Source organism: Schistocerca nitens, chromosome 1, assembly GCF_023898315.1.
Source record: "Schistocerca nitens isolate TAMUIC-IGC-003100 chromosome 1, iqSchNite1.1, whole genome shotgun sequence".
Lineage (NCBI taxonomy): Eukaryota > Metazoa > Arthropoda > Insecta > Orthoptera > Acrididae > Schistocerca > Schistocerca nitens.
In genome coordinates, this window is record NC_064614.1 from 586,228,820 (window position 1) to 586,253,221 (window position 24,402).

Consider the following 24,402-nt stretch of genomic DNA (forward strand, 5'->3'; position numbering starts at 1 on the left):
GGAAGGCCACACTTCCCGAGCTAAAACAGAAGCGAGAGGTAGCGGTAACTTCATATAGATATATGTCATTTCTTGAAAACGTTACTGTTACTTATAAATCATTATGTGGTGTTGCCCTAGATTCTAACTTGCAATGTATTTACAGGAAGAGGATCATGTCACCGACAATGATGGCGCATCGAGAATCAGCTACCACGTAGCTCGAGCGCGGCGCGGCGCGGCCCTTCAGCGACGGCAAGTTGAAGACTGTTTCATTGCTGTCGCAACAATCTTGCATCCAGCGACTCTTCCAGGTTTCAAAACAGTTCCTCTTTCACGGTGAACAGTGTACAGATGCATCGAAAAAAAAAATCGTGAAGATGAAATTATAAAGGTTCGAGCCCACGTGGGAGCTTACCGGCAATTGTTTTTTCGCAAACCGTCTGCGACTGGGACAGGAAAAGGGGAAATTGACAGTGGTACATGAAGGATCCTCCGTCACACTCTGCAGGGCGGTTTGCGGAGCGTATATGTAGGTGTAGATGTAATGTCAGGTTGGCAGTACATTTGAACTGGGACTATCGATATTTAAAAAATATCATTACAGGCTCTCGATATACCGGGACAACTTATCTATATATCGATATTAAGCCGGAAAAAATATCGACGTACCGGCCAAAAAAAAGTATCGGCTGCACATTGTAAATACAGGGTGATTCAAGAAGATCTGCAAATATCTTAATACGTTATTCTACAAGTAAAACTAAAGAAAAAAGTTCATATAAACATAGGTCCACAATTGTTAGGTTACGGAGTTACGACTAAAAAAAATACTTTACCTGAAAGTTAGCAACGTCGCTAATACGAAGCCATCGCAATACTGTACGAGGTTAAAGTAAAGCACGATTTCCATTTATTTTGTTGTTACTGATCTGGTGAACAATAAAATATGTCCCAGACCAGTATCTGCAGTATCTGCAAAAGATGCACTTTTTGTTAATGCTAGGGATACAGATTATTGTACTTCAGTGTAACCATACCTTAGATTATGAAATGCCTAATCGTTGAGAGATATGTCGTGTGTTGGTACCCGGGCTACGTTGAACAGCATCCATAATATCCCCATCATCGTATTCAAGTACCGATGGCTCGTACTGATAGTGAACGCCAGGTAGAGAACCTGTATCCCGTAACATTCTAAATACTGCACTAATGGTTTGTGCATTCTGAATCCTCCGAGTTGGATAACGTACGCGATATTCGTTAACTTCAGCCGTAGCATTACCATCATATGAAGACCATATCGGCGTATTCCTCTGTCGTAAATTTGAAAGGCAGCCCTATTTCATGAATAATCTAGAAACTACTGCAATTATTATGTGATTTCACTTTTTACACTGTTGTTACTATGTTCTTCAAGGTCAGGAAACGACTGTGTTGCCAACAATGACATAAACATTTCTACCTTCTCACTAACGGTTACCAACAATGACATAAACGTTTCTACCTTCTTAATGGAAAGTAAACAAATTTACTTGAATAATAATATTTGCTTCTCTGGATGTTCTAGAAAACTACTGCAGATACACGTCTGGGACATGGTTTATGAGATTATCCAGATCAATAACAACAAAAAGTAAATGGAAATTGTGCCTTACTTTAACCTCTTACAGTTTTGCGACCGCTTCATATTAGCGAAATTGCTGAATGTCAGGCAAAATCTAGTATCAGCCGTAGCTTCGAAACTTAACATTTGTGGACCTATGTTTATATGAACTTTTTTCTTTAGTTTCACTTGTTGAATAACATATTAAGATATTTGCATATCTTCGTGGGTCATCCTGTATACTGCCAGTTTTAGGGCCGTATATTTAAGTACTGATTTATTATTAGATATTCTGTACATCAAGGCCGGCTTTTGTGGCCGAGCGGTTCTAGGCGCTACAGTCTGGAACCGCGAGACCGCTGCGGTCGCAGGTTCGAATCCTGCCTCGGGCGTGGATGTGTGTGATGTCATTAGGTTAGTTAGGTTTAAGTAGTTCTAAGTTCTAGGGGACTGATGACCTCAGAATTTAAGTCCCATAGTGCTCAGAGCCATTTGAACCATTTTTTTTCTGTACATCAACAAACCAGCAACCTGCTTATCCCCCTTGGAGAAAGAACTGAAAGGAAAACGGTGCACTATCATGCTTGGCGGTAACCGCTTGATAACAGTGGTAACTGCATGTAAATGGTTTTCGTCACATTATCGGATTTGTCTGGAACATTTCATGTCGACCTTCTTCGTTTTTTGATTTCTGCAAACACCAGCGACGTAGCAGTTGTAGTGTCAAAATTTCCTAGTGAAGTTAAACGTTGCAGTTTCTGTTGGCAGCGCCGAGTGTCACATATCCCCTAACACGTCTCTGCCCCCCGCAAAAGCCACTCTCCTCTTTTACAGTATGGTCATCTTTTTCAGCAACTGTTTTCGAAGAATGACGATGTAAAGAAATTACACACTAGTTGAGTCAAAAATTATCTGCTAACCCAACTGGTGTGCTATTAGCCCATATCGGAAATCTTGTTATCCCAGCCACACCGTCCCCCCCCCCCCCCCTCGCTCCTCCACACAGTGCACTCGCACTACTTCTTTGTGCCACCTGTACTTCCTTCACACAGTAATGGAGAAAGACTGGTCGTGATGAAGGCTCAAAAACTAGGAAGACTCCTTCACATATGGAAAGTAAAATTATGTTGTAATGTAGTTTGAAAAGAAAAATTTCAAATATTTACTGAAAACTGCGAAAAAACAACATAAAATAAAAATACCGGCACTCGACATTGCCATTTCGATATCGATATATCGGTGAAAGAAGGTCGCTCTTATGTCGATACATATCGGAAAAATATAGATATGCCGATATCTTATAAACACCATTAGTTTGAACAGCAGTCTACAGAGCACTGACACCTGCGCCAGAAATGAAACACCCACTCGTACTACAGCAGCTCGTGAGGGCCGAGCTTCCTCGAGCTAGTTACGTCACAACTTGTGGCCCGCGGGCCTCGTTGTGGCCGCACTACGCGGCGGCGGCGGCGGCGGAACCTGTTGCTGGCCGCCTTGCGCATTCTCTGCGCCGCGAACCTGGTCGCCTAATAACCTCAACCTGTACAGTATCCACGAAACAAGGTTACCGTCTGGGGGCGTAGCTCAGATGGTAGAGCGCTCGCTTAGCATGTGAGAGGTACCGGGATCGATACCCGGCGCCTCCAGGGTTACATTTTAGCTTAAGTCAGTACCACTGAGAATTTTTCGTCTCACTCCAGTGCCAAAATGTGGGACCTTATCTTGCTGGTCGTTAAAACTGGAAAGGGTAACACATCCCGCTGATCCAGCTTGCTTCTAACGCAGCAGTATCCGAGGCACGCAATGAATCAAATCGAACTCGTGTTTCATTCTACGATTCACAATATTTGTTCGATGTGTATCAACCAACGTACACCGTTTAATTTTTTTCTTATTCAATTCCGCGAGTGAGGTATGTGTCAGTCCTTCCTGCTTCGAAACAAATCGTGGTCGGGAGATATTAAATAGTTCAGCTATTTTATCTGAAGGTGGCACTGAACACTAAACGATGCTGTGATACGTTAATTATTCTTCAAGACTCAGGTTATCCAAGATGGCTAGCAATTTTCTTTATTACTATGACCAGTTTCGGCAAATTTACACTCTCTTCAACGGATCGTGTAACGTTGTTAGTTGTACATGTTAGTTTCACTACTGAAAGTCAGATAGTGATGATGCGTCAAATGCGGCAGGCAGCTTCAGCATGTCACACATAAAATAACACACAATTAAAATGTACTATATGTTGTGCTGATGTGATGTGCTGCGTGTTATTTTATTTGTGACTTTCTGATGTTCCTGCCACGTTTTATTTGACGCAGCATCACTATGTGACTTTCAGTATTGTAGCACGCATAATGTTACAAGATCCGATGATGACAGTGTAGATCTGTCGAAACCGGTCATTTATAAAAAGAATACCTAGCGATCCAGACTGGTTTGATTCTTACAGAATAATATAATTTTCAGATCATCTCCAAAGTGATGCCATGTCGTACAAAAATACAGAAAAGATCACAGATACAATGAGGAAGAGACGGCTAAAATTTTATGGACATTTAAAAAGAATAGAAGAAACACGGATTACAAAGAAAATTTTTAATTACGTTAGTAAGCTGAAAAAAATGTAGGATGGATAGAAGCAGTAAAGACAGATGCCAACAAAATAGGTGTTGCCCGCATCTCGTGGTCGTGCGGTAGCGTTCTCGCTTCCCACGCCCGGGTTCCCGGGTTCGATTCCCGGCGGGGTCAGGGATTTTCTCTGCCTCGTGTTGACTGGGTGTTGTGTGCTGTCCTTAGGTTAGTTAGGTTTAAGTAGTTGTAAGTTCTAGGGGACTGATGACCATAGATGTTAAGTCCCATAGTGCTCAGAGACCTTTGAACCATTTTTTTGTTATCCTGAAAGGTCTTACCCTAGGAAAGCTCACGACGCCTGGAACTGTTTATGAATGCCTGTGTTCGGTATATCTGCAACGTTCGACTTTTTGATCGTATTTCACCATCATATGCACAGCTATCCTGGTTGCGAACAGATAAGCGCAAAGATTTCCACACCCTCTGCCTACCCTGCAGTCTTATCAACGAACTATGTCCCTCGTATCTCTCCTCAACCTTAACGCTGCTATCTGAACAACGTGATTCAATCAGAGCAAAACTTTTTCTGTCCCACTAAATAGTTCAGCCACTTTCTTGATGTCGTTACCATTAACAGCATCCCGACTCTGGAATAACCTCCCGCGTTATATTAGAGAACTAAATAACATCTCCCGCTTCAGAAGGCATTGAATGATATATCTACTCAAGCATCAATTGGGATTACCATTGTACTTGTACGCACTGCTTACCCTTGTGCATCCTTCTTTAGCCGGCCGCTGGTGGCCGAGCGGTTCTGGCGCTACAGTCTGGAACCGCGCGACCGCTACGGTCGCAGGTTCGAATCCTGCCTCGGGCATGGATGTGTGTGTTGTCCTTAGGTTAGTTAGGTTTAAATAGTTCTAAGTTCTAGGGGACTTATGACCTCAGCAGTTGAGTCCCATAGTGCTCAGAGCCATTTAGCCATTTGAGCATCCTTCTTTCCAACCAGATCTTCCTCTTTTGACAGTATTCTTAGCTGGTGCAGTCTCCTTAAATTTCCTTTCCCCAGAACTCGCTATATCAGGTACATCTATCTTGTACATTCCCATAAATTCTTTTTATATCTGCAACTTTGTCCGCAGCTCGTGGTCGTGCGGTAGCGTTCTCGCTTCCCACGCCCGGGTTCCCGGGTTCGATTTCCGGCGGGGTCAGGGATTTTCTCTGCCTCGTGATGACTGGGTGTTGTGTGATGTCCTTAGGTTAGTTAGGTTTAAGTAGTTCTAAGTTCTAGGGGACTGATGACCATAGATGTTAAGTCCCATAGTGCTCAGAATCATTTGAACCATTTTTTTTGCAACTTTCACTTTTATTATTATTATTATTATTATTATTATTATTATCAGTATGAAAATTATTGGCAGAAGCTGCAGTAGCACAAGTACTGGCAGTATTTACTTCATTAGTTTATAGTCAGCATTATTTACTCACATTGCCTCTTCAGATATTCAAATCACTTTAGTATTATGTGTCATATTAAAATTGTTATTTTTTAGGAAACTATGATGTAAGAAATGGTCTGGTGTAAGAGAGGCTTAAGCATCTACGGTGGGAGGAAGTTGACTCAAATAAGCCAAAATTTGTGATGCTGTTATGTTAAAAATCTGAACAGGATAGCCCTGAATCAAAACATTATTATAATCTTTAGTGAAAAATTGATCATACGCTTAATAAACACTTTTTAGCTTTGTCTGGGCACATTTTTCATGGGTTCAGCCTGCACGAGTATGTCAATCTTCTTAGAAGATTTCATTGATCAATTTGACGTCCGTAGAAACTTCTACAATAGGGGGCAAGATTCAGTACTTGCCAGTTTTGATATATCTGATTCGGTTAATTTTGGAAACGTCCTGTGCTACAAGAACTAAATATGGTAAGAAGTACACAAAAAATTAAGGTAGGTTATTCTGGTGCGTAAACGGTAAGCATATTCCATTTTTATATACGAAGTAAACCTTTTTAGGTTATTAATATGAGTACAAATCGTACCTTTTTAATTCAACAACCTGAAATCACAATTTCATGTGATTAACTTCAGAGTATCCAGTGAGCTACGACCTGAAGCTACCGGTAGTAAATATTCACAAAAACAATTTATCTCCCATAATGTTAGGTTGAAACTGAAAATTAAAAATCTGATTTATAAGAAAAATACAAACATAATGATGTGGAGAAATGGGAGACAATTTAAAAACAAAAAGCTTTTTGAATTTGACGTCATCTATTGCACTGCACTTATAAAATTTCATATCCGTACACGATAATTGATTTATTACACTAATTTCATGACATGTGTTTTTTAGTATTGACTTACACGACTGAAGCAGAGCAAAATGTGTTATGAACGTACATTCTATGTGGCTGATTTGGTAAAGTGTAGCCCAGGGCCAAAACACGAATAGAAAAATACGCGAAACCTCCGAAAATAAGGCTCAAATTTGCCACTAGAATCAACTTTCATCATCCTAGAACTGTACCAAAGTAATGTTCGTCTCTCTAGTTTGCCACGCTATTGTTCAGGATGTCATCTGGAAGGCAGAATTTGTAACTCTGTAACAACATTTGGCGCTCTGTTGCACCCACAGACTTTGAGAAGATCCGAATACTGAAGAGCGCGGTTTCTCAACTTCACATTTTTTCTCTCTCTTCTAGAGCGAAAATGGTATTTCCTTTTTTCGAGTGGTGTATTTAGATGTACAAACCTACAGTGCAGCATGAGTGTGTTCTTCCGAATGTACTGTTACAGCTCTGTCGTGTAAAACTGAATGCAGTATAAGGAATCCACCACTGATTGTCTTTTCCCACACACAATGACGAACCACTTATATGTTCCATTGTGCATCGAGCGGAGGAGACTTCTTTATGAGAATTGGGCCGGGGTGGCAGGGACGTATACCGCTGCCATGTTTTGTGTTGGAAATCGGCGGCGAAATCTGTTCACGTGGTTCAAATGGCTCTGAGCACTATGGGACTTAACATCGAAGGTCATCAGTCCCCTAGAACTACTTAAACCTAATTAACCTAAGGACATCATACACATCCAAGACCGAGGTAGGATTCGAACCTGCGACCATAGCAGTCACGCGCTTCAAGACTAAAGCGCCTACAACCGCTCGGTCATAGAGGCCAGCCAGTGGAATTCGTGTGCCAGGCTGTTTGAGCGGCTCATTTCTGCAGCTCGGTAAGGGCTGAACGAGCGAGCGCCAGAAGAAAACTTAAGAGACGATTTCGGCAAGGACCTGGAAAGTTTCGCATCGATCTTGACGCCAAATTAGAGCCGAAACTGCAGCCGGACAAACGAATCAGCGTAATTTCCCGTTTATAGAGTGACAACTACGAAAACCAAAGATGTATTATAATGACTGCTAAAGATTCAGCATTCCTCATCAAGGTCGGCAGTGTTAAATCTGAAGGTAGTGGAGGCGCAAACAATGATTGCTGGAAATTCGATAAAATTCTCTAATAATGATAATAATAAAAAAATCTGCATTCGGATTCCAGGAGAGGGCAAGTGCACTTTCGTGGACCCCTCCCCCTGCCCCCCCTCCAAATCCGTTTTATTGATCGTATAATGTTGTTTGCTGTTCATCACTGAATGTTCTTGGGGAAAAAACTGTTATTTTCTGAAACATGTTCGATGGCCTCCTCTTTGTTTGCCCGTATTTTCGTGAATTCTCTATATTTTCCTGTTAAAAAACGTAAAATTTACTGTTTTGCCCGGTAGAAACCGAAATTGCTTTCATATAGCGTTTCAGATCTTACTGATTATTTTCAAGCCTGGCCTGCTGAGGCTGTGCTGACAGTACCTGATGTTGTCTCTATATGTCCATCTTTTTAGAAATGTTCGCTGGACCCAGCTGTTCGATAGAGGAGGACAAATTAAATACCTTTAAGCCATCGGTTTTTGATCTTATTTTATTTGGCAATCAGTTTCAGCGTTTTAGTACGCCATCTTCAGGCCCCTGACTGATATGCAGGAAGAATCTAGCTCGGTTGTGAAACTTTTTGGCAGATTAAAACCGTGTGCCGGACCGAGACTCGAACTCGGGACCTTTACCTTTCGCGGGCAAGTGCTCTACCATCTGAGCTACCCAAGCACGACTCACGCCCTCTCCTCACAGCTTCACTTTTGCCAGTCTCTCGTCTCCTACCTTCCAAACTTCACAGAAGCTCTCCCGCGAACCTTGCAGAACTAGCACTCCTGGAAGAAAGGATATTGCGGGGACATGGCTTAGCCACAGCCTGGGGTATGTTTCCAGAATGAGATTTTCACTCTGCAGTGAGTGTGCGCTGATATGAAACTTCCTGGCAGATTAAAACTGTGTGCCGGACCGAGACTCGAACTCGGGACCTTTGTCTTTCACGAGGAAGTGCTCAGCCAACTGAGCTACCCAAGCACGACTCGCCCTGTCCTCACAGCTTCACGTCTGCCAGTATCTCGTCTCCTATCTACCGTCCAGGAGTGCTAGTTCTGCAAGGTTCGCAGGAGAGCTTCTGTGAAGTTTGGAAGGTGGGAGACGAGGTACTGTCAGAACTGAGGCTGTGAGGACAGACCGTGAGTCGTGCTCGGGTATCTCAGTTGGTAGGACATTTGCCCGTGAAAGGCAAAGGTCACGAGTTAGAGTCTCGGTCAGGTACACAATTTTAATCTGCCAGGAAGCTTAGAAAAAAACACTAACTCGTCATCTGTGAATAAAAAGTGTTAAGGACAATATATAAAGTTGAAATCGAGTTGCATTTAAAGCTATAATTCTTTGTCAATCATTGAACGAATGTACTTTTCGTTCTTTTTAAATTAGTTTTCACACCAATTTTTTTATGTCTCAGAAGAAGCTTTATTTGATTTATGGATATTTACTGTTGTGACACTAAAGAAAATACGTTCTATACATGCAGTGCACTCCTGAATTCGTCTTTAATCATCACTTCGCTTCTCAAATCACGTTCCTAATAAAATCTTGTCTTTACGTCATAATGTCTTCCGGAACTCGTGTCCAGATTTCTCTGAAATTTCTTTGTCTATTAAATGTCTGAAGTTCGTTGTAAGGCTCCAGTGGTCATGGGCAGCAATAAAGGTCGACTGCCTGTTTTCAGAGCCTTGGGTAAGACTCTGCTGAATTTAATTACAGTTGGTATAGTAAGGCGAAAAACGTCTTACAATCGTCTCTTACCACTTTCATGATACACAAGTTGCAAGAGTACTGCAGTATTACGAACTCCAGTGTCTCTTCCGAATTTTTGTATCTCAGAGCTCGACGTAACCGCATAGAGGAATGTTGGATTGAAAAAGTATTCCCTATTCCAACGGCAAGCTCACTGAGAGTTACTCCTAAAACAATTTAGATGATTGTGTACGTCCAGCAGCTTTCCATGAACGTTTTAGGAGACTTCGCATTAAAACTCTACTGATGTTAGGAACCACTGAGTTCTTTCATGGTTCACTCATTTTGTAGCACTACGACCACGAATTGTGTAATTATACTAAGAAGACACGCATATCCGAAAGTGTTGGCAATTTAGATTTTGAAGACTGAGAGTTTTTGTCAGCTGCATTTTCATCGTTGGCTGCTTACTGATGAGGACATCAACGGGAGTTCGCTGACATCCTCCTGAAACTATTATAGCACGATTGTAACAGTTGGAAAGCGACAATTATCCTGCTGCAAGATGCTAACACCCTTGATGAAGACATCAAGCATGAAGGGATGCAGGTGCTCCTCTATGACATTCATGTAGCCCGCAGCTGTCATAATGCCTCGGATCACTACCACAGTTCCCAGCCAAACCCGACGTAGCCCACGGCATAGTACTGCCGCTGCTGACCCGCGTCCACGGTGCGGTGCACGTTTCGAGCCGCCTTGTGCCTGGATGACGGTGTATGCGGACACGGCGATCCACCTGGTTTTAAAAAGAAACGTTCAATCGATCAGGCGACTTGCTTCCAAACTCGAAGAACCTGTGTCATCTGCAGTTGTAACTGACGATGTGGTTGGGTCAACATTTTAACACGTTTGGGTCGTTTGCTGCGAAACCCATCGATGAACAATGGCCACGCGGTCTAAGGCGCTGCAGTCATCCACTGGGCTGGTCCCGGCGGAGGTTCGAGTCCTCCCTCGGGCATGGGTGTGTGTGTGTTTGTCCTTAGGATAATTCAGGTTAAGTAGTGTGTAAGCTTAGGGGCTGATGATCTTAGCAGTTAAGTCCCATAAGATTTCACATACATTTGAACATTTTTTTAAATGAACAATGCACGCTAATGGTATGCTCCGAAACACTTGTTCCCGTGCCAACATTGTACTCTGTCGTCAGGTCTTGGACAGATCCGCCTCGTATCCTGCTTCACAGAGCGGGAAAACCCCACGTTCTGAAGCGCGGACTTCCAACACGTTGTCGCCTATTAGTGCTTGCACCGCCCTTCAGTCACTTTCCATTGATGCTCACGACAGTGGCATGCTAAGAGCCTGACAGCTTCGCCTCTTCCGAAATGTTGGTATCCAGACGCTGTCCCATAACAATGTGCTATTGGTCAAAGTAGCTTATGTAAGCGGATTTCTCCATCTGTGATCTGTATCTTCGCTAGGATGATGTCCCATTCGTCTCTGCTCCGCTATACATATACTTTCCTTACCGCATCACTTACTCGCAACGACACAACGGGGCATTCATTCTCGCGCGGGGCAGTGATCACAGTGTTCTGGGTCTCCAGTGTACATCTCGCGTACTGATTACGAGAGTAAACTGAGAGAAACAGGGGCTATTGACAATAGGTCTCCTCACTTGTTATTCCCCATTCCAATAATAAAAAAGGTTTCTGTTGGTCACTGTTGCCGCAGTGGTAACACCGGTTCTTGTCAGATCACCGAAGTTAAGCGCTGTTGGACTGGGCTAGCACTTGGATGGGTAACCATCCGGTCTGCCGACCATTGTTGGGAAGCGGGGTCCACTCAGCCCTTGTGAGGCAAACTGGGGAGCTACTTGATTGAAAAGTAGCGGCTGCGGGCTCGGAAACCGACATACGGCCGGGAGAGCGGTGTGCTGACCACATGCCTCGCCATATTGGCACCCAGTGACGCCTACGGTCTGAGGATGACACGGCGGCCAGTCGGTAGCCTTCGGGCCTTCATCGCCTGTGCGGGAGGGAGTTGGGCACTACATGCTATCTGCCTCACACTGTTCAGTGGTTTGCGGAGTACAACTAGGATGTGGTAATTAGATGTATTACGCAATGTCCACCTGCAAAACAAAGTGGAGTTGGTAGACATTATAATGTATTATTCACGGACAGATGAATTACTGTAAGCACAAAATAACAGACCATTTCATCAACATCTGTTTTAATATTTTCCCGTTTGCTGTGAGACATCTGTTCCGCGCAGCGTCATAGTTTATCTTAGGAAGTGACTCAAGTCAGTGAGTGGAGACACTCGTCTTTAAGTAGCAACTTGACGTTATCGTTCCGCAAAGTTAAAAGTGTCGCACGCTATCTATCTATTTACTTTTATAAGTGTGAATTCCAACATAAACCTTTCCAGTGGTTGTTTACAGTTTGATGATGATAGGTGTCTTGAGAATTTCACTTCTCATTCTGGTCTAATGCTGCAGTTAAGTCTTTAGGTACTTTTTTCAGTACTATAGGCGGAGTAAGGAGTGGGAGAACTATATTGCCTAGTCAATATGCACTTCTTTTTCCACGTATCATAGAAAAATTGCATGGACCCTACAGAATCAACACAGGCATGCTCCTGTGGACCTGCTGACAAACATTCTATCTCTTGTGGTATCAGTTTTGGCAAATCCACTCACAGTAAAGATAAGGGCAATCATCAAGCAGCGTGGAGACCTTGGACGCCAAAATGATACCGCTACTGAGAAATATTTTCGTAGTCTTTGTTGCAATGCCTAAAAGCCAGGTGGATTTAAAAAATGTACGGAAAGACATCGCGAGGAAAATGGGCGTGTCCAGATAACAAGAACTACACAATTTGATACATTAAAAGTGATGACATGGTTTGGATTTATAAAAGAGTTATAGTCTGATAGATCCGAAATTTCAAATTGATTGTTCAACCAATTACTGGCTAACAGTAATTTTTGGATTTAATGAAGGTGTAAAATAGCTGAATTGGCCGGGCATCCAAGTGGAGTACACGATATGTCGTGTAGTGTGCGGAAGTTAGAACAGCAGGAACGACAGAGGCCGCTGGCGTAACTTTGGCGCTTACAAAGGCATGTTTATAAACATCTAGATACGGCTATCAGCCTGCGTAGTATCCTTAAAAGAAGTTGCCAATAATGGGGCGGCAGGCGCCCAAGATACTGCCGCTTCTGTGAGTGCACTGCTCGTTGAGCGTCCTTCCCTTGGGTTTTTTCAGGTGCGCATAAATCCATACTGGTTCACATATGTCCGTGAAGAATCCTGTCTTTATTGTAGGAAGGATTATTAGCTTGTCTTCGATTCCGTGTATTTTTTGAGGTGATTTGCGGAGGAGGAATTACTTCCTATGTTTTTTTCTTTTTAATTATGTACGTTCCTTATACCACGTTTTAGAATTACTTCCCGTTTGAAAGATGTAGCTAACCTTAGAATCAGAGCAGTATATTTTGTATATGCCACCGTTTTGGTACGTCTTGTGTTAATGTTGTGTATTAAAACATGTACCAGTGAAGGTTGAGATTTATACGCGTTATGAAAAAAGACTGTTGAGTCTAAATTCTACTTGACCATAGAATCGAAACTATAAAAATTGTGTTTTTTGTTGTACCTCGTTTTGTTTCAATTGATTTCTTTTAGATTTCGTGAAATTATTGATTCATTTAGCTTTCTGTTTTGTTCAACATCCCATCGTTGAACTTCTGTAATTAGTGTATGATTAATTCGATACTGTAATGAAGTGTAATCTCTGTAGTATGCACAAAATGAGCAAATGATATGTTTTGTCTTTCTCACATAATCTCTTTGATTGTCTTTAAAATTAAATAATTTTATTTAAATAATTTTGTGTAGAACTACCAACAGGCGCAAATAATATGTTTTGTTTAAATTGATTGTTTGCTGCTATGTAAACTGCTGACCTTCACTTAGTGTTATTAGTTATTTTTTATGTAAAAGATGTTGTGGTTCCCCTCGGGAACGGAACTGTGTAGCGAGCGCCAAGTGTGGTGGGCATGGATAGAAAGGTGGAACCAAGAGTCAGTCGGGGGCAAGCTACCAAACTGTCAACTGCTCACGTAAAAGTTGTGTATTGTGCTGGTGCCGAGAGAGGCTTTTCTTGCAGTTTTCCAATGTGCCAATGCCTCGGATGGATGGATAAAGAGCTGGAACTATTCTGGAATTGGTATCTATCATCCCCACCGAGAAATGACAGAGTCCAGCAATTCCACCTGCAAATCCACCCACCAACAGGCACTCGCCACCACGTTACGCAATCACTGAAAAGGAACCAAGGAATTGTAGAAATGTACAGTGAAGGATCAGCTCATGTGGATGATTTATTTGTTTTAAATATAAGGTAAACAAAAAGACTAACTATGAAAATTTACCTTGATTTATCCTCTGTCACATATAGACTTAGGGTCGTTCCCATGCTAAAGTGCTTACCTAGTGTCCTTATTGAAAGAATATTAAAGCCCAGTGTTTTGCTAATTAATGCCTCTTGAACATAATAAAAAGAAAGTTAAAGTTAATGCGATAAAAGAGTGTGCTAAAGTAAATAATTGTTGCTGAAAGTAATTTTGCAATTAAAACTACTTATTAAAAGTTTGTGGGCTTGCTAAAAAACTAAAGTTAAAAAGAGAATTTAAAGTAATAAAGTAGTTCAAACAGGTATTAAAATAATTTGCGGTTAAGTCGACATAAAAGTTTTCTGGGTATGGTACCGCGTCATAATGTAAACAAAAAAAACCTACTACTGCTGGAGAAAGACCAATGTTTCGGCCACGGTTGCAGCGGCCTTCTTCTGGGTCTACTGGTGACCCAGTAGAAGGCCGTTTCAACCGTGGCCGAAACATTGGTCTTTCTCCAGCAGTAGTAGTTTTTTTTTACATTATGACGCGGTACCATACCCAGAAAACTTTTATGTCGACTGACTCTGACCGCGGAAGCTACGCAATTAAATTTGCGGTTACTTTTAAAAATTAAAAGTTCTTAAAACTGAGGCTTATAAAGTTTTGCTTAATTAATGATCGTAGTGCTGCCTGTTGTAAATTGCAATAGGTGAGTCAGTATCTCATAAATATGTCAACTTTGTGTCTCACTGCAGTAAAGGTTGAGAACTGTAACTGTGGGAAGTTTTATACTCATGCTTGCAAAATGCTTGTTTCTCTTGTGTATTGAAAGTGCATATTAATAGTGTAACAGGATCCACAGTTTGTACATTGCGCTCATGATAGATAACAATTAACAGAAAGGCCACTTTCTATGAAAACAGTAACTTCTATTATTCAGAGGACAAACCGAGCGAGGTGGCGCAGTGGTAAGACACTGGACTCGCATTCGGGAGGACGACGGTTCAATCCCGCGTCCGGCCATCCTGATTTAGGTTTTCCGTGATTTCCCTAAATCACTCCAGGCAAATGCCGGGATGGTTCCTCTGAAAGGGCACGGCCGACTTCCTTCCCCATCCTTCCCTAATCCGATGAGACCGATGACCACGCTGTTTGGTCTCCTTCCCCAAAACCAACCAACCTATTCAGAGGACAGTGAGAAATAGTTTGATAGTGAGTTGTTTTTCTTCACATCATTTAGAAAAGTAATTGGTAACAGAAAGACTAAACCTATGCCCATTTATAATTTTGCTGTGAAATTTATTCACATCTCATGTCAGATAGGAAAGTGTTTGAAAAGTGATACTAAATCTATGTCAAATTTATGTTTCTAAAGTGCACTTTAATAGTAATATTATTGAAACCATTCAGTTTGACCAAACCTTGAAGGCAAAAGTGTATATCATTATCTGTTGTACTTATGCATATAGTCTTGTTCTTCTATAACTGTTAGCACTTTCTTTAACGTCAACATCTGCTAGTGACCGAGTTCATTGCACTCTCGTATGATGAAGTATAGACTGAGTATGTCCATTAAAGTTACTCATATCTATTTTCTTGAAGAAGAATGTTAATCATTCTCATGCCTAATTAGGCTGGCGACCGTTTTCTTTATTCTTTGAACAGTGTGGATAGGTTAAATATTGTTTATTACTGTTTTATTATTTACGTAATTCTTACTTTAACTTCCGATAAGCCACCTCCGTTAGGTACATCACGGTCAACACAACAAAATTCCTTTCAGAAGGTAACACTGCTCTTCTTCTTTATACTGTAATTGCTTTAATAAAAATAATTTCATTATACGAACTGCCTCCAGCTTTGAGGCTATGGTATAGCAGCAGCAGGAGTGGTGGTGTTATAAGTTTTATGGACCACGGCGATACAACCCAGAAGACTCACCAGTAGCTACGTCTATGGTGATTTATGTGAGTGGAAAAACAAAAAATGAATACTGTTAACCCCCTGGCACTCGACTGTAAAAGTAGTGTAATTATGCATTCTTATGAAAACTTTTACAAATTGGTCAATTTATTTTTGTAACGCACGAAATAAGACGAGAACATAATCAACGTAATGTTTTTAGTTCATTTTATAGGCGTTAATTTCAGGGTTATCTTCGAAGAATTTACTACCCAAATGATTGACAGAAATATCAATCAGTGTACCAGCTAACGGAGATCCCAAAAGTAATCCATCTTTTGGTAGTAAAGTGGTTGTAATTTAGTACAGTTTCCAGTTACTCGATAACATCAGTAATTTCCACATGGGTAAGTGTCTTGTGCGTTACCAAATTGTTTTTAATTACTATTATTATTTCATTTATAGGAATACTAGTATACATATTTACTGTGTCAAGCGAAGTGAACCTCACGTTAGCAGGGATATTTGTGTGTTTATATGTGTTAACTATGTTCCAACGCTTTTCACCGAATGCGTGGAAATGTCTGGAGGCGGGCTTTGTTCAGCAGTGGATGTCTATTGATATGATAGTGACGATGGTGATGAAAAGAAAAAGAACTGTAAATCTATGAAGTCGATTCATTGTGTGCTGTTTTGAGTCCTTAATAGTTTTCAATCCTGATAAACGAAACCTCCTAGAATTCTATACTCTAGGTCCATCCAGAGAGGTAACAAGTAGTCGTCGATGATGTTAGCTATGTTTTATTATGATGAAAGAGGAGTACCGACGATAGCTGCATGAGGGCATTGAAATAGTTCATTACCGACAACCGAAAATTTGTGCCAGACCACGATTCGAACCCAAACATGATGGCGGGCAGAGGTGCTACGGAAGTAGTGTACGACGAGCTGGGAATTTAGGTTCGACGGAGAGCGTATTATATCCGAAGCGGTTACGGTTAGGGCGACCGCTCATCTAATGCGGGAAATCAGGGCTCTAGTCCCGATCCGGCATAAATTTTCAGTTGTTTCCATTGAAATATTTCAGTGCCCTCATGCGGCTGACGTTGGTATTTCTCTTTCACCAAGTACTTATACGGCCGCGGAATCAGGAATGTGTGGTGTCTTTCGGACATGTCCGAAAGAACAGACGCCACCCATTTAACAATAACATTTTTATTAGTTTACGCGTTGTGGCGAAGAAAACCTTCCTAAAAACACAAAAAGACCTAGAAATCGGGTGACACGGACTGAATTTTACATGTGTACAACAACAATATGAAAGCGTTTTGTGTACATAAGGATAATTTTGTCGATGACCGCCTTGTATCTAGCATTAAGTACAGAGAATCCCCTAAACCCCCTGGTCTCATTTTTTTTAATGTCATCGTCTGTAGTTAGTGATAGCCAGTGGTTCCGACAGGGCAATATGAATTCACGGAATTGGAAAGGTACCTGAAGCGCATGCCACAAATTTTTTAATTATTGGAACATATATTATTTTTTGATCCATGTTATAATAAGAATATTCAAATGTGTGTGAAATCTTATGGGAGTTAACTGCTAAGGTCACCAGTCTCTAAGCTTACACACTACTTAACCTTAATTATCCTAAGGACAAACACACACTCCCATGCCCGAGGGAGGACTCGAACCTCCGCCGGGACCAGCCGCACAGTGATCCATTTTATACTTCCGCATGCAAATCAAAGGCGTCAACATCCATATGAGTATAGCAGTGGTCAGCGACGAACACTTTAGGATTCTGACTAGCGGTACCTGCTGGAATTGTGTCAGCATCTGTCGGATCTGATTTAAAGAAGGCCTGCAGCAATAAGTCGGATCGGATTTAAAGGAAGTCTAGAGCAATTAGTCGGTTGTTGTTGTTGTTGTTGTTGTTGTGGTCTTCAGTCCTGAGACTGGTTTGATGCAGCTCTCCATGCTACTTTATCCTGTGCAAGCTTCTTCATCTCCCAGTACCTACTGCAACCTACATCCTTCTGAATCTGCTTAGTGTATTCATCTCTTGGTCTCCCTCTGCGATTTTTACCCTCCACGCTGCCCTCCAATGCTAAATTTGTGATCCCTTGATGCCTCAAAACATGTCCTACCAACCGATCCCTTCTTCTAGTCAAGTTGTGCCACAAACTTCTCTTCTCCCCAATCCTATTCAATAACTCCTCATTAGTTACGTGATCTACCCACCTTATCTTCAGCATTCTTCTGTAGCACCACATTTCGAAAGCTTCTATTTTCTTCTTGTCCAAACTAGTTATCGTCCATGTTTCACTTCCATACAAGGCTACACTCCATACAAATACTTTCAGAAACGACTTCCTGACACTTAAATCTATACTCGATGTTAACAAATTTCTCTTCTTCAGAAACGATTTCCAAGTCGGTTGTTAAGGAATCGAAAAAACCTTCAAACGCGCATAATCAGAATATTAGGGAGCATTTTACCTGCTCGTTGCATTACGGGGGATCCGAGGCAAACATTTTCGCTATACGAATGAACTCAACCATTTTTGTTTTTGCATCTGATAAGATAGGAGACTATAATGTGTGTTGAATTTTGGATGTCAGCAAGGCTCTGTACTCCTACATCTATACCTAAGCGTTTGGTACTCCGCAGGTCAGCATACAGTACGTGGCAGAGAGCGAGGAGTGCACCAGACTCATTTCCTCCTAGCAGTGGACACGTGATCATCGAGGTTGGACGGTGGATCGATGGAAACGTGTCACCTCGTCGGATGAAACACATTTCTTGTTACAACAGGTTGTGTCCGGATATGCCGAATGGCTTCTGGAAACACGCATCATGCCACATACGCATACTGGTGGGCCAGTATAATGCTACAGGGGACACTGAACTGAGCTTCCACGGGAAATGAAGCAGTAATTAGACACCGTAATAGCAGTTAACTACGTGAAAATTATTGTGGACCACCCGCATCCCTTCATGTTTGATGTTTTTCCCGACGGCAATGGCATCTTCTACTAGGGTAACTGTCCATTTCACAGGGACAGAGTCGTTCTAAAGTGGTTTGAATAGCCGGCCGGTGTGGCCGAGCGGTTCTAGGCGCTTCAGTCTGGAACCGCGTGTCCGCTTCGGTCGCAGGTTCGAATCCTGCCTCGGGCATGGATGTGTGTGATGTCCTTAGGTTAGTTAGGTTTAAGTAGTTCTAAGTTCTGGGGGGCTAATGACCTCAGATGTTGAGTCCCATAGTACTCAGAGCCATTTGAACCATTTGAGTGGTTTGACTATAATGACAGTGAACTCACGCTGATGTGTTGACCACCAAATTCGCCTTATCTGAACCCAATGGAACATATGTGGGACGCCAGAGAACATCAGCTCCGCGTCCGTAAATCACTGGTTGGTAATTTACTGCGTGAATCCGTGCGTAGACATATAGTGCCGCATACTTCCGGATACCTGGCGAGGACTAGTTGAGTCCATGGCACGCAGAATCTCTACTAGGTTGCGTTCCAAAGATGGATCAACAATCAATGAAGCTGGTGTCTCACTAATGAAGGTGTTCTGGATCGGGTCCTGACTCCGGATCAGTCGCAGCTCATTCTGGCAGTGATACTGCTGTGCACAAGCTTTGCCCCTAAGCACATTTTTATTCTCTCATACCAGATTGGCTGCATCGGCAACTGGAAATCTGCTGGTGTTAAGCAGCCGTCTGTGAAATCTCTGCAACGTGTTTTGATCCCAAGTCAGCACTAAGCTCTGCTAGTAGAGGCCTATCGAGATGGTGCAGTGAATTCGATTTCTGGAGAATCTAGATTCAAATCTCCGTCCGGGTATCCAGATTTGCGTTATCGTGCTTTCGCCAAATTACTTCTGGCGATTATCAACTACCTGATTGAGTCAGAGCTTCGTCTGACGTTGATGTTGTCGAGACCTTAAATTGTGATCTACCTTTAACAGCTTTCAAATTGCATGCGACATACATTTTTGAAAGAATCGAACCACGATCACCATATATCTTTCCAGTGTTTTCAGTAATTAATGCTTCTTATTGTCCCACTCTTAATTGTGTCTTTCGTTATTGGACTGTAAACATCGACTTTTATATCGTTTTTCTTTATGGACTTGGTGGCCGAGTGATCTTTAGGGTCAAATTCGTTGTCGGGTTTACGATCCCTTTTCTGCCATTTAACATGCATTTTTCTTTTGGCAATAAAAAGGACCCAGTAAACGAAAATCTCGTAAAAAATTTACGAAGGTATGATTGCTGTATATTACGGATTTGTCTGTCAGTCAACCACTTCTAATTTTGGTCTGACACTTCCGATTTGATTTCCTGCTCTTTTAACTTTTTCGCAATGTGTTATGAGTTCAGATGATCGCCACAGAATATTATAGTTTGCTTTGTGCTACCTTTCTTGCTGTAATTTTTCTCTTAAGTATCCGATACTTTTTTGTCTAACAACGCCACTTATTAACGGCGATTTTATGTTTCGAAAAGCATTCTACCCTATTCTTTGTTCATGTGTACAGTAATGTGGCGTCACGTCCACGGCGTGCCAAATTTCACGCGAGCACGATGTGCGAGCCTCGAGCTAACTGACCCTATGCCTGCCTCGGCTTTGTTCGGTAGTTCTCGTAAGTACTCGGTACAGCGCGATGTTTTATCAACATTAAAGTGCGGTATTTTTCGGTCGGAACTCGTGGAGTTGGTGCTGTTTACCCTTTGGGTGTTTGTTCGTGGTATATAAGAAGTGAGTGTTTGCACAAAAAGAGGAAGTACAGCGTTATATCGTCACAGACCTATAAAAATGAAAGGGAATGACAAAAGAGGAGGATAAGAATTCTCGCTATCGCATATACTGTCATATAATCGAGGGATATCGCAAATTTGCTACACGGAGCAACATTACAACACCATGCAGAAGAATTTAAAGAATTACTTGACAGTGAAAGAGCAAAAAATTACAACTGTCGACAGACAGTATTCATTGTTCTGGACATCAAGATGCACCTTTTACTAAAATTTGCAGGCGTGGACTAAGTGATGAAAATGGTGGTACGAGCAGAAAAATTTCTGAAGTCGCAAGCAGCAGTCCACTATCAGTTACGAAAGTGTCATTGGAACTGAGTTAAGAGTATGGAGACATTGAATATTATCGATGTACACTGAAGCTCCAAAATACTTGTATAGGCATGCGTATTCAAATACAGTAATACGTAAACAGGCAGAATACGGCGCTGCGGTCAGCAACGCCTCTAAAAGACAGCAAGTGTCTTCCGCAGTTATTAGATCTGCTACCATGGGAGGTTATCAAGATTTAAGCGATTTTTAACGTGATATTATAGTCGGCGTAAGAGCCATGGGACACAGCATCTCCGAGGTAGCGATGAAATGGGGATGTTCCGGTACGACCATTTCACGAGTGACCGTGAACACCAGGGATCCGGTAAAACATCAAATCTCCGACATGGCTGCAGCCGGAAAAAGATCCTGCAAGAACGGGAGCAACGACGACGGAAGAGAATAGTTGAACGTGACAGAAGTGCAACCCTACCGCAAACTTCTGCAGATTTCAATGCTGCGCCAACAACAAATGTCGGCGTGCGAACCATTCAACGAAATATCATCGATATGGGCTTACGGAGCCGAAGGCCCACTCGTGTACCATTGATGACTGCACGACACAAAGCTTTACGCCTCGCCTGGGCCTGTCAACACTGACACTGGACTCTTGATGACTGGAAACATGTTGCCTGGTCGGACGAGTCTCGTTTCAAATTGCATCGAGCGGATGGACGTGTACGGGTATGGAGATAACCTCTTGAAACCATGGACCATGCATGTCAGCAGGGGACTGTTCAAGCTGGTGGAGGCTCTGTAATGGTGTGGGGCGTGTGCAGTTGCAGTGATATGGGGCACCTGATACGTCTAGATACCACTCTGACAGGGGACACGTACGTGAGCATGCTGTCTGATCGCCTGCGTACATTCATGTCCATTGTGCATTCCGGCGGACCTGGGCAATTCCAGCAGGACAATACGACTCTGCACACGTCCATAATTGCTACAGAGTGGCTCCAGGAACACTCTTCTGAGTTTAAACACTTCCGCTCGCCACCAAACTGCCCAGACTTGAACATTATTGGGCATATCTTGGATGCCTTGCAATGAGCTGTTCAGAAGATATCTTCACCCCTAGTACTTTTATGGATTTATGGACAGACCCAGAGGATTCATGGTGTCAGTTCCCTCCAGAACTACTTCACACATTAGTAGAGTCCATGCCACGTCATGTTGCGGCACTTCTGCATGCTCCCGGGGGCCCTACACGATATTAGGTAGGTAGAACAGTTTCTTTGGCTCTTCCAGTGTACACTGGTTAAGTAAGGGGCATGCCGGGAACGAATTTTTCCATTTAAAACCCGATGTTGTAGAATTAATGAAGGAAAAAGGAAAACAGGAACGAAAATTAGAGCACCTGGAATGGATATCAGAGCTCACGTTTTATGTGTACTTCACTATACACAGCCCACAGTAAAGACTTTGCAACATGAGAAACGACTTATTTCTGATTTGGCAGGGATCCGTTCAAGAAGAAAATCGAATAGTGAAAGGACAAATTTTGAGAATAAACATCGTGCATTCCCCTAAGCTCAGTGGTGTTAAACTGGCGTTAAAGAAAACATTAGATCTGCAGTATTCTTTGTCGGCTTGAAATAATGTTTTGTAAGCAAAGTTTTCTGAACGTTTTGGAGACTCTGTCAGTCTTACAGTTCCCAGTTGTTTCCAAGGCCGTTTGTCGTTTCAGTTTAAAGCGCCCCTGTGCACTTGCAAATGAAACTGATTGATCTGCAGTCCAATTCCCATTTAAAACCAAACTCTTTTTCGTTAAAACTGTTCAAGAGATCTACGCTGTTTTCCTCAGGAAGAGTTTCCACGTATCCATAATGAAGTTTCAAACATGGTAAAATTATTCAATCGACATATGTGAGAGAATGTTTTTTTTTCTTTATGAAACTAAATAATGCTCGATTACGTGATAACCTGTATGCGAAAATCTGTGAATTTGTCTGCATCTGTCAGTATGCCAACAATTTGTACCAGGCCAAAAGTATATTACGTCTAACCCGCCCGGCTACGCGCGCGGTCTCACGCGCTGCTTCCCGAGCGGGAAGGCGTGTCGGTCCCCGACACGAATCCGCCCAGCTGATAAGTGTCGAGGTCCGCTGTGCTGGCCAGTCTGTGGATGGTTTTTAAGGCGGTTTTCCTTCTACCTCGGAAAATGCGGGCTGGTTCTCCTTATTACGCTTCAGCTACACTGCTTCCATGCAAACGTCCGGGGGGGGGGGGCTCCACTGGGGGCCGAACCGCACAATAACCCTGGCTTGGGTGTGAGGTGGGTGGAGTGCTATGGCCTGTTGTGAACCCTGATGGCTACGGCGGGACGAAGCCTCTCCGTCGTTTCTAGGTCCCCTGTTTAATAAATACGTACTACGTCTTTAGTGTGCCAAAAATGATTAAGTAATAATGAAAATTTGTTTTGTTTGTAATCTATGCTGCTGAGAAATAAAAAAATACGATATCAACCATATGCTGTGCGACTGCATTGCCATTTAAATATTTAATTGTGTTATTTTCGTAGGTTCCTCCTCTTTCCGCTCCTCACTTTCGCAGAATTTGGCTTGGTAGTGGGGGAAGTGTATAGCCAGGCAAGAGAGCGATGGCTCGCAAGCTAGAACACCTCTTGTGTGTCTAATTCTTGGCGGCTCCTGTATTAAATTAACTGACCATAAATTGTTTTTTGCTCATTGTGACTCTCATCGATACATAATTTGTTATTTCTGTACTGTATTCTTCCTGTGACATCTCTTTTCATAAGGAATGGATTTTTCCTTACAGTTTCTTTATCCACTTTTGATCACTTGTAATGACTTACAAATAATCTTTATTCCTAGTGAGCTCTTTTCGTATTTACTTTAATGTAATGTTTCCAATGTCGCTTTGTAATCCGCATAAAAGCTGCAGAAAACCAATATAAATGTCTTTAGGCTATTAAAAAATGTCAAATGAAATTTGACGGCTTTCATAGAGAGTTGTACAAAAGCTACAAGCTCAGCGCGTCTACAAAAATAGCAAAAATAATCTCGGCTGTAGAGTAGCTTGATGGTACAGGCGAATTTCCTCACGGCAAAATACGTTCGGCTTCTGCATACGAATCGGGCCAATCCGGGAACTCTGCTACTGATAAGAGGCTTAGCATTTCCGATAAAGAGTTCGTTTCACTGGCCACAGGCAGGATCCGCAGCGAACGATTTTTTTTGGCTACCCTATCAAGCCGCTTGTCAAAGCACAAAACACACACAAACACACACACACACACACACACACACAGAGAGAGAGAGAGAGAGAGGGTGGATTTTGGGGGGAGGGGGGGCGAAGGGTTGAGGAGGGTGGGAGGAAAGGTGGTAGATTCCCTTGACAGAACGGTAAATTTCGATTCGAACCGCGGGATTGTTTTGCTGGACAGCCGATTTTCTAGTAACTGCTACACAGAGATTCAGTTAAAGTGTAACTATTCATATCCTGTTCAGAGTTACGAATACAGGTTTCATCCTTATGCTCTAAAATATCACGTTATTTCCGTGATATTCCGATGTCATTAACATTGGTCCGGGGAGTGTGGGATTGGGGTGGGGGTGGAGGGTTGCACGAAATTGTCTCCTTACGCCAGAACAGTTATCTGCGCTGCTTTTATCT

The 24,402-nt window shown here is 42.3% G+C and overlaps 1 non-coding gene across 1 annotated transcript; it reads left to right on the forward strand.

The window, feature by feature from the left end:
- The first annotated feature begins 3,158 nt into the window (after positions 1 to 3,158).
- Trnaa-agc (transfer RNA alanine (anticodon AGC)) lies at positions 3,159 to 3,231 on the forward strand. Its single transcript has one exon. It is a non-coding gene; the product is annotated as a tRNA-Ala (tRNA).
- Positions 3,232 to 24,402: the final 21,171 nt, after the last annotated feature.